The sequence below is a fragment of the Chiloscyllium punctatum genome, chromosome 30, assembly GCF_047496795.1.
Source record: "Chiloscyllium punctatum isolate Juve2018m chromosome 30, sChiPun1.3, whole genome shotgun sequence".
NCBI lineage: Eukaryota > Metazoa > Chordata > Chondrichthyes > Orectolobiformes > Hemiscylliidae > Chiloscyllium > Chiloscyllium punctatum.
In genome coordinates this window covers 18,763,568-18,770,362 of record NC_092768.1, presented here as the reverse complement: position 1 = coordinate 18,770,362, position 6,795 = coordinate 18,763,568, and positions in this window count along the sequence as shown.

The following is a 6,795-nucleotide window of genomic DNA, read 5'->3' as shown; positions in this document are numbered from 1 at the left end:
TAATGCCTTGTACAATTGTAGCAACACTCACCTCCTTTCATACCCTATTCGTTTAGTAATAAATGTCAGGATTCCATTTGCTTTCCTGGTTACCTGCTGCAGCTACATTTGACTTTTCTGCGATTCACACCCAAGGATATCCAGATCCCTCTGCACTGAAGCACTCAGATGTTTCTCTCCATTTCAATAAAATGTTGCTTTTCTTTTCCTCTGTGCAAAATGGATAACCTCACACATATTCACCTTTCATCTATCAAATCCTGCCCATTCACCTCATCTATCCATATGCATTTTTATATTTCTTATTTATTCATTGCAATATATTTTATCACCTCTTTTAACATCATCTGTAAATTTGTCCATAATTCCTTCTATCCTTCCATCCAAGTCATTCATAACGATTGGAAATATTTGGGGTTTGTGACATGTTATCAGTTACATTTTGACAAACAGAAAATGGCCCAATTTGCCCAACTCTTGGTTTTCTGTTTGTCAGCCAATCCTCGATCCAAGCTCAAATTCCCACCAACACAATGTGCTATTACCTTGTGAAGTGAAAGAGCGGTGGAGTGTATTATTTCCCCCTCCAAATCTATTTTGATCTAATCCCTGCCCTTCACTTCATATTTGATCACGCAGCATTGCCCTGAGGAAGGGCATCGCTCGTCACTGGCCACTCAGGTGCTTCCTTTCTTCCTGGTGGTGGAATATAAATAAAGATTTACACACATTTTTCTGTGAAAAACAACAAGAAGTGAAAGAGCTAAAGGATTCTCTCTGTCAAAGTCAATGTCAGTGCCCAGTGAAAAAGCACCTTGGAAAAAAACAACCAAGAACTCCGGGATATCTTCAAACCTCTCTACTGCTAAACAAACAAGACAACAGCAAAACAGACAGGATTTAGATAATTCTCACAACTCAAGGAATTTAAACTTCAGCTTCCCCTGTGGATCAGACACCCTGTCCCTTCTGGTCTGTATTTATACTTGTTGGTACTTTTTTTATTTTCTCAGGGTTATTGGGAACAAAACTCCTCTTTTTTCAAAGTGTGGGAGAAGATTTGTAGCTCGGGTGCTCGTTGTTATGGTTCTGTTCGCCGAGCTGGGAATTTGTCTTGCAAACGTTTCGTCCCCTGTCTAGGTAACATCCTCAGTGCTTGGGAGCCTCCTGTGAAGCGCTTTTGTGCTGTTTCTTCCGGCATTTATAGTGGCCTGTCTCTGCCGCTTCCGGTTGTCAGTTCGATCTGTCCGCTATAGTGGCCGGTATATTGGGTCCAGGTCGATGTGTTTGTTGATCGAGTTTGTGGAAGAATGGCACTCTTCCACAGACTCTATCAACAAACACAACGACCTGGACCCAATATACCGGCCACGACAGCGGACAGCTCGAACTGACAACCGGAAGCGGCAGAGACAGGCCACTATAAATGCTGGAAGAAACAGCACAGAAGCGCTTCACAGGAGGCTCCCAGGCACTGAGTATGTCACCTAGACAGGGGACGAAACATTTGCAAGACAAATTCCCAGCTCGGCGAACAGATCCTCTTTTTTCACTCAAGAAATCCTTATCATTTGGCTCCATCAGTTTGATCTCATTCATTACATTTGAATTGAAGTGTGAACCAGAACAGGAAATGAAGATCAAGGTTTGTGTGAAGATTTGTAGCTTGGGTGCCAGTTTCCATGGTTGTGGGTATGTTCACCAAGCTGGGAAGTTGATTTGCAGACATTTTGTCTTCTGTCCAGGTGAAGTCTTCAGTGCTTTGGATTCCCCTGTGAAGTGCTGCTATACTGTTTTCTGGAATTTATTTGGTTCGACTCCTGTTGCTGGTTCCTGTTGTTCATTGTAGTGCCCAGTATATTGGTTGGTGGTCGATGTGCTTGTTGATGGGAGTCCATGAATGAGGGCCATGCTGCTAAAAATTCTCCAATGTTTCATGCAATCTTTCCAAGAAATCTTGTAAAAATGCTAAGACTGTATGTAACACTGTCGAGCACAAACAGACAGACAATTGCAATCCACATCCATGAACACCAACTCACCACAAAACGCCATGACCAACTGTCCCAAGTGCCCATATGAACAGGTGACAGGGACAACCTAAACAGGGGTACAGCCAAAGAATTTCTCGAAGCAAAGCACTCATCCACGGACTTCATTAACAAACACACAGACCGTGACCCAATATACCGGCCACTACAACGAACAACCGGAACCAGCGACTGGAAGCAGCAGGAACAGAACCAAATAATTTCCAGAAGACACCTCACAGGAGGATCCAAAGCGCTGGATGTCCCAGAGTCAGGAGATGAAACATCTGCAAAACAACTTCCCAGCTCGGTGAACACACCCACAACTGTGGTAGGAAATGAAGATATTTGTTGCGATGGATGAAGAGGGATTGAAAAGAGAGGACTTGATATATTAATATAAGAACATAAGGAATAAGAGAAATAATAGGTCTTTCAGCCCCTCAGGTCTGCACTGCCATTCAACAGGATCATGGGAAACCTGCCCCAGGGCTCAGCTCCATTTTGATGGCAGCTCATCATAGCCATCAACTCTCAGATATTACAACATCTATCAACCTCCACTTTAAACCCTTTCAGTGATGGCACCTCCACAACTCTCAGTACTACATTAGTACTTGATGTCTCTTGTTCCAAATGCATTGTGTTAAACTGATATTCAGATTATTTCACTTTTTTCTCCCTTTCACTTCTCAACCAAGTTCTCTCTTTTCCATTTCATGTCTTTTCAGTTTGATTTAATAGCTTCATAATTCCATCTCCTTTGGCTTCATGTATTTCCTCGAAAGCCAGATGCTATGCTCATACATAGAGTCATAGTGTTGTGCAGCACGGAAACAGACCCTTCGGTCCAACTCTTCCATGTTGTCCAGATCTCCCAACCCAAACTAATCCGACCTGCCAACACCTGGTCCGTATCGATCCAAACCCTTCCTATTGATATACCCATCCAGATGCCCTTTAAATGTTGCAATTGTAGTCGCCTCCACCACTTCCTCTGACAGCTCATTCCAGACACATACCACTTTGTGTGAAAAAGTTGCGCCTTAGGTCTCTTTTATATCTTACCCCTCTCACCCTAAACCGACACCCTCGACTCCTGGACTCCTCAACCCCAGGGAAAAGACTGTCTATTTATCCTATCCAAACCCTTCATGATTTTATAAACTTCTATAAGGTCACCCCTCAGCCTCCAATGTTCCAGGGAAAACAGCCATAGCCTATCCAACAACTCCCTACAGCTAAAATCCTCCAACTCTGGCAACATCTTTGTAAATCTTTACTGAGCCCTTTCAAGTTTCACAACATGTTTCTGACAGGAAGGAGACCAGAATTGCACGCAATATTCCAACAGTGGCCTCACCAATGTCCTGTACAGCTGTAACATGACCTCCCAACTCCTGTACTCAATACTCTGACCAATAAAGGAAAGCATACCAAACGCCTTTTTCACAATCCTACCGATGTGCGACTCCACTTTCAAGGAGCTGTGAACCAGCACTCCAAGATGTCTTTGTTCAGTAACACTCCCCAGAACTTTACCATTAAGTGTATAAGTCCTGCTAAGATTTGTTTTCCCAAACTTTAGCACCTGGCATTTATCTGAATGAAAGACCATCTGCCACTTCTGAGCCCATTGGCCCATCTGGTCAAGATCCTGTTTTAATCGGAGGTAACCCTCTTCACTGTCCACTACACCTCCAATTTTGGTGTCATCTGCAAACTTCCTAACTGTTCCTCTTGTGCTCGAATTCAAATCATTTATGTAAATGACAAAAAGTAGAGGACCCAGCACAGATCCTTGTGGCACTCCACTGGTCACAGGCCTCCAGTCTGAAAAATAACCCTCCACCACCACCCTCTGTCTTCTACCTTTGAGTCAGTTCTGTAACCAAATGGCCATTTCTCCATGTAATCCGAGAGACCTAACCTTGCTAACAGTCTCCCATGGGGAACCTTGTCGAACGTCTCACTGAAGTCCACATAGATCACATCTACTGCTCTGCCCTCATCAATCCTCTTTGTGACTTCTCAAAAAACTCAATCAAGTTTGAGAGACATGATTTCCCATGCACAAAGCCATGTTGACTATCCCTATTCAGTCCTTGCCTTTCCAAATACATGTACATCCTGTCCCTCAGTATTTCCTCCAACAACGTGCCCACCACCGACGTCAGGCTCACTGGTCTACAGTTCCCCGGCTTTTCCTTACCACCCTTCTTAAACAGTAGCACCACATTAGCCAACCTCCAGACTTCCGGCACTATTTTAAACTAATTGATACAAATGTCTCGCAAAGAGGCACACAAATCACTTCCCTCACTTCCCACAGAGTTCAAGGGTACACCTGATCAGGTCCTGGGGATTTATCCACCTTTATGCGTTTCATGTCATCCAACATGTCTTCCTTTGCAATATGGATGATTTTCAAGATATCGCCAGTTTTTCCCTCCATTCTATATCTTCCATGTCCTTTTCCACAGTAAATACAGTTGGAAAATATTCTTAGTGTCTCCCCCATCTCCTGCGGCTCCACACAAAAGTCGCCTTGCTGATCTTTGAGGTGTCCTATTCTCTCCCTAGTTACCCTTTTGTCCTTCATGTATTTGTAAAAACCCTTTGGATTCTCCTCAACTCTATTTGCCAAAGCTATCTCATGTCCCCTTTTTGCCCCCCTGATTTCCCCCTTAAGTGTACTCCTACTGCATTTTTTTCCTCTCAGGATTCACTCGAATTATCCTGTCTATACCTGACATTTGCTTCCTTCTTTTTCTGCACCGAACCCTCAATTTCTTTAATCATCCAGCATTCCCTATACCTAACATCCTTTCCTTTCACCCTAACAGGAATATACTTTCTCTGGACTCTCATTATCTCATTTCTGAAGACTTCCCACTTTCTAACCATCCCATTGCCTGCAAACATATGCGCCCAATCAGCTTTTGAATGTTCTTGCCCAATACCATCAAAATGGCCTTCCTCCAATTTAGAACTTCAACTTTTAGATCTGGTCTACCCTTTTCTATCACTATTTTAAAACTAATAGAATTATGGTCACTGGCCCCAAAGTGCTCCCCGAATGACACCTCAGTCACCTGCCCTGCCTTATTTCTCAAGAGTAGATCAAGTTTTACACCTTCTCTAGTAGGTACATCGATATACTGAATCAGAACATTTTCTTGTACACACTTAAATTCCTCTCCATCTAAACCCTTAACGCTATAGCAGCCCAAGACTACGTTTGGAAAGTTAAAATCCCCTACCATAACCACCCTATTATTCTTACAGATAACTGAGATCTCCTGACAAATTTGTTTCTCAATTTCCACCTAACTATTAGAGGGTCTATAATGCAATCCCAATAACGTGATCCCATTTTGAAATTGCGAATTGTACTCTACGTCCCTCTATATTCTTCATGCAGATCGATTTTGTGTCTGAATGCTTCTGCAGTTTCCATTTGAATCTCTTATTGATGCATCTTTTCATTGCATTTAACATTACTATAATAATATTAAACCAACATCGTGCAGATTGTGGTGATTTAAAGTACAAAACAAAGCGCTGGAGAAAGCAAGTATAGTAGAGTCAGTGGACAGAGAAACAGAATTAACATTTCAGTCCAATCTGTCTCTCGTTCAGAACTCAACATTCAGTTTCTGTTTCTCTCTGCACTGACCCTCCCAGACCTGCTGTGTTTCCCCATCATTCTCTACTTGTATTTATACAATTGTTGTCTCATATTCCTGTTTACCATCACCATGTTTTTTCACATCACTAATCACTGTCATAGACGCATACAGCAACTTGAACATGCCAGCCATCTTTCCCAAACTGAACAAGTCCTAGGAGCCTGCATTTACTCCATAACCCTCTGACCGTTTCCTATTCATGTCCCTGTCCAAATGCCCTTTAAATGTTGTCGTTGTATCATTTTGTCTGGCAGCTCGTTCCATACACGACCCTCACTCTGTGTGAAAATGTTTCACCTCAGGTCCCTCTCCAATCTTTCCCTCTCTCCTTAAACCTCTCTGTCTAGTTTTGAACTCCCCCACCCTAAGGGGAAAAAAAATCTTTGCTGCTCATCCTATCCATGTCCCTCATGATCTATAAACCTCGATAAAGGTCACCCTTCAGCCTCCAAAACTCCAGTGAAAAACCTGTCCAGCCTCTCTGTGTAACTCAAACCCTCCAGTCTGTGTGATATCCTTGTAGATTGTTTCTGAACCCTCTCCAGTTTAATAATATCCATCCTACAGCAGGGGGACGAGAATTGAACACATTGCTCCAGAAGTGTCCTCACCAATATCCTGTACAACCTCCTGAAACAGTCATGAAGAACATTTCAATCCGTTGTCATCTGGTGATATTTTCCTCCCAAGACCCTCCATGAAGACACGGTGTCCCCTCAATCCTGGGATTGTAACCCTTCACCTTGGGCAAGCTCAGAGACCTCTCCATTTCAGACTCAGGGGCGCGGGCTCCAGCAGCTTCCTTTCAGCCTCATCGCTCACGTCTTGTTTCCAGCAGATGCCTGTTTCCCGCTTGGTCTGAGCTCACAGCCTTTCTCCCCGGTGTGTGTGAGAGAGAGTGAGTGAGAGAGAAATATCCCAGAGGCAGCTCCGGCTCCAGATGCCCCACTTCCCAAACTCACTCGACCCTCCATCATGATGCCGCTCCATCACTCTCTTAAATAAATGGGGAAGAGGAGATGGAGAGTGCAAAAAGATCCCAGTCTTTACCTTCGCCCGCCCAGAGCCGCCAT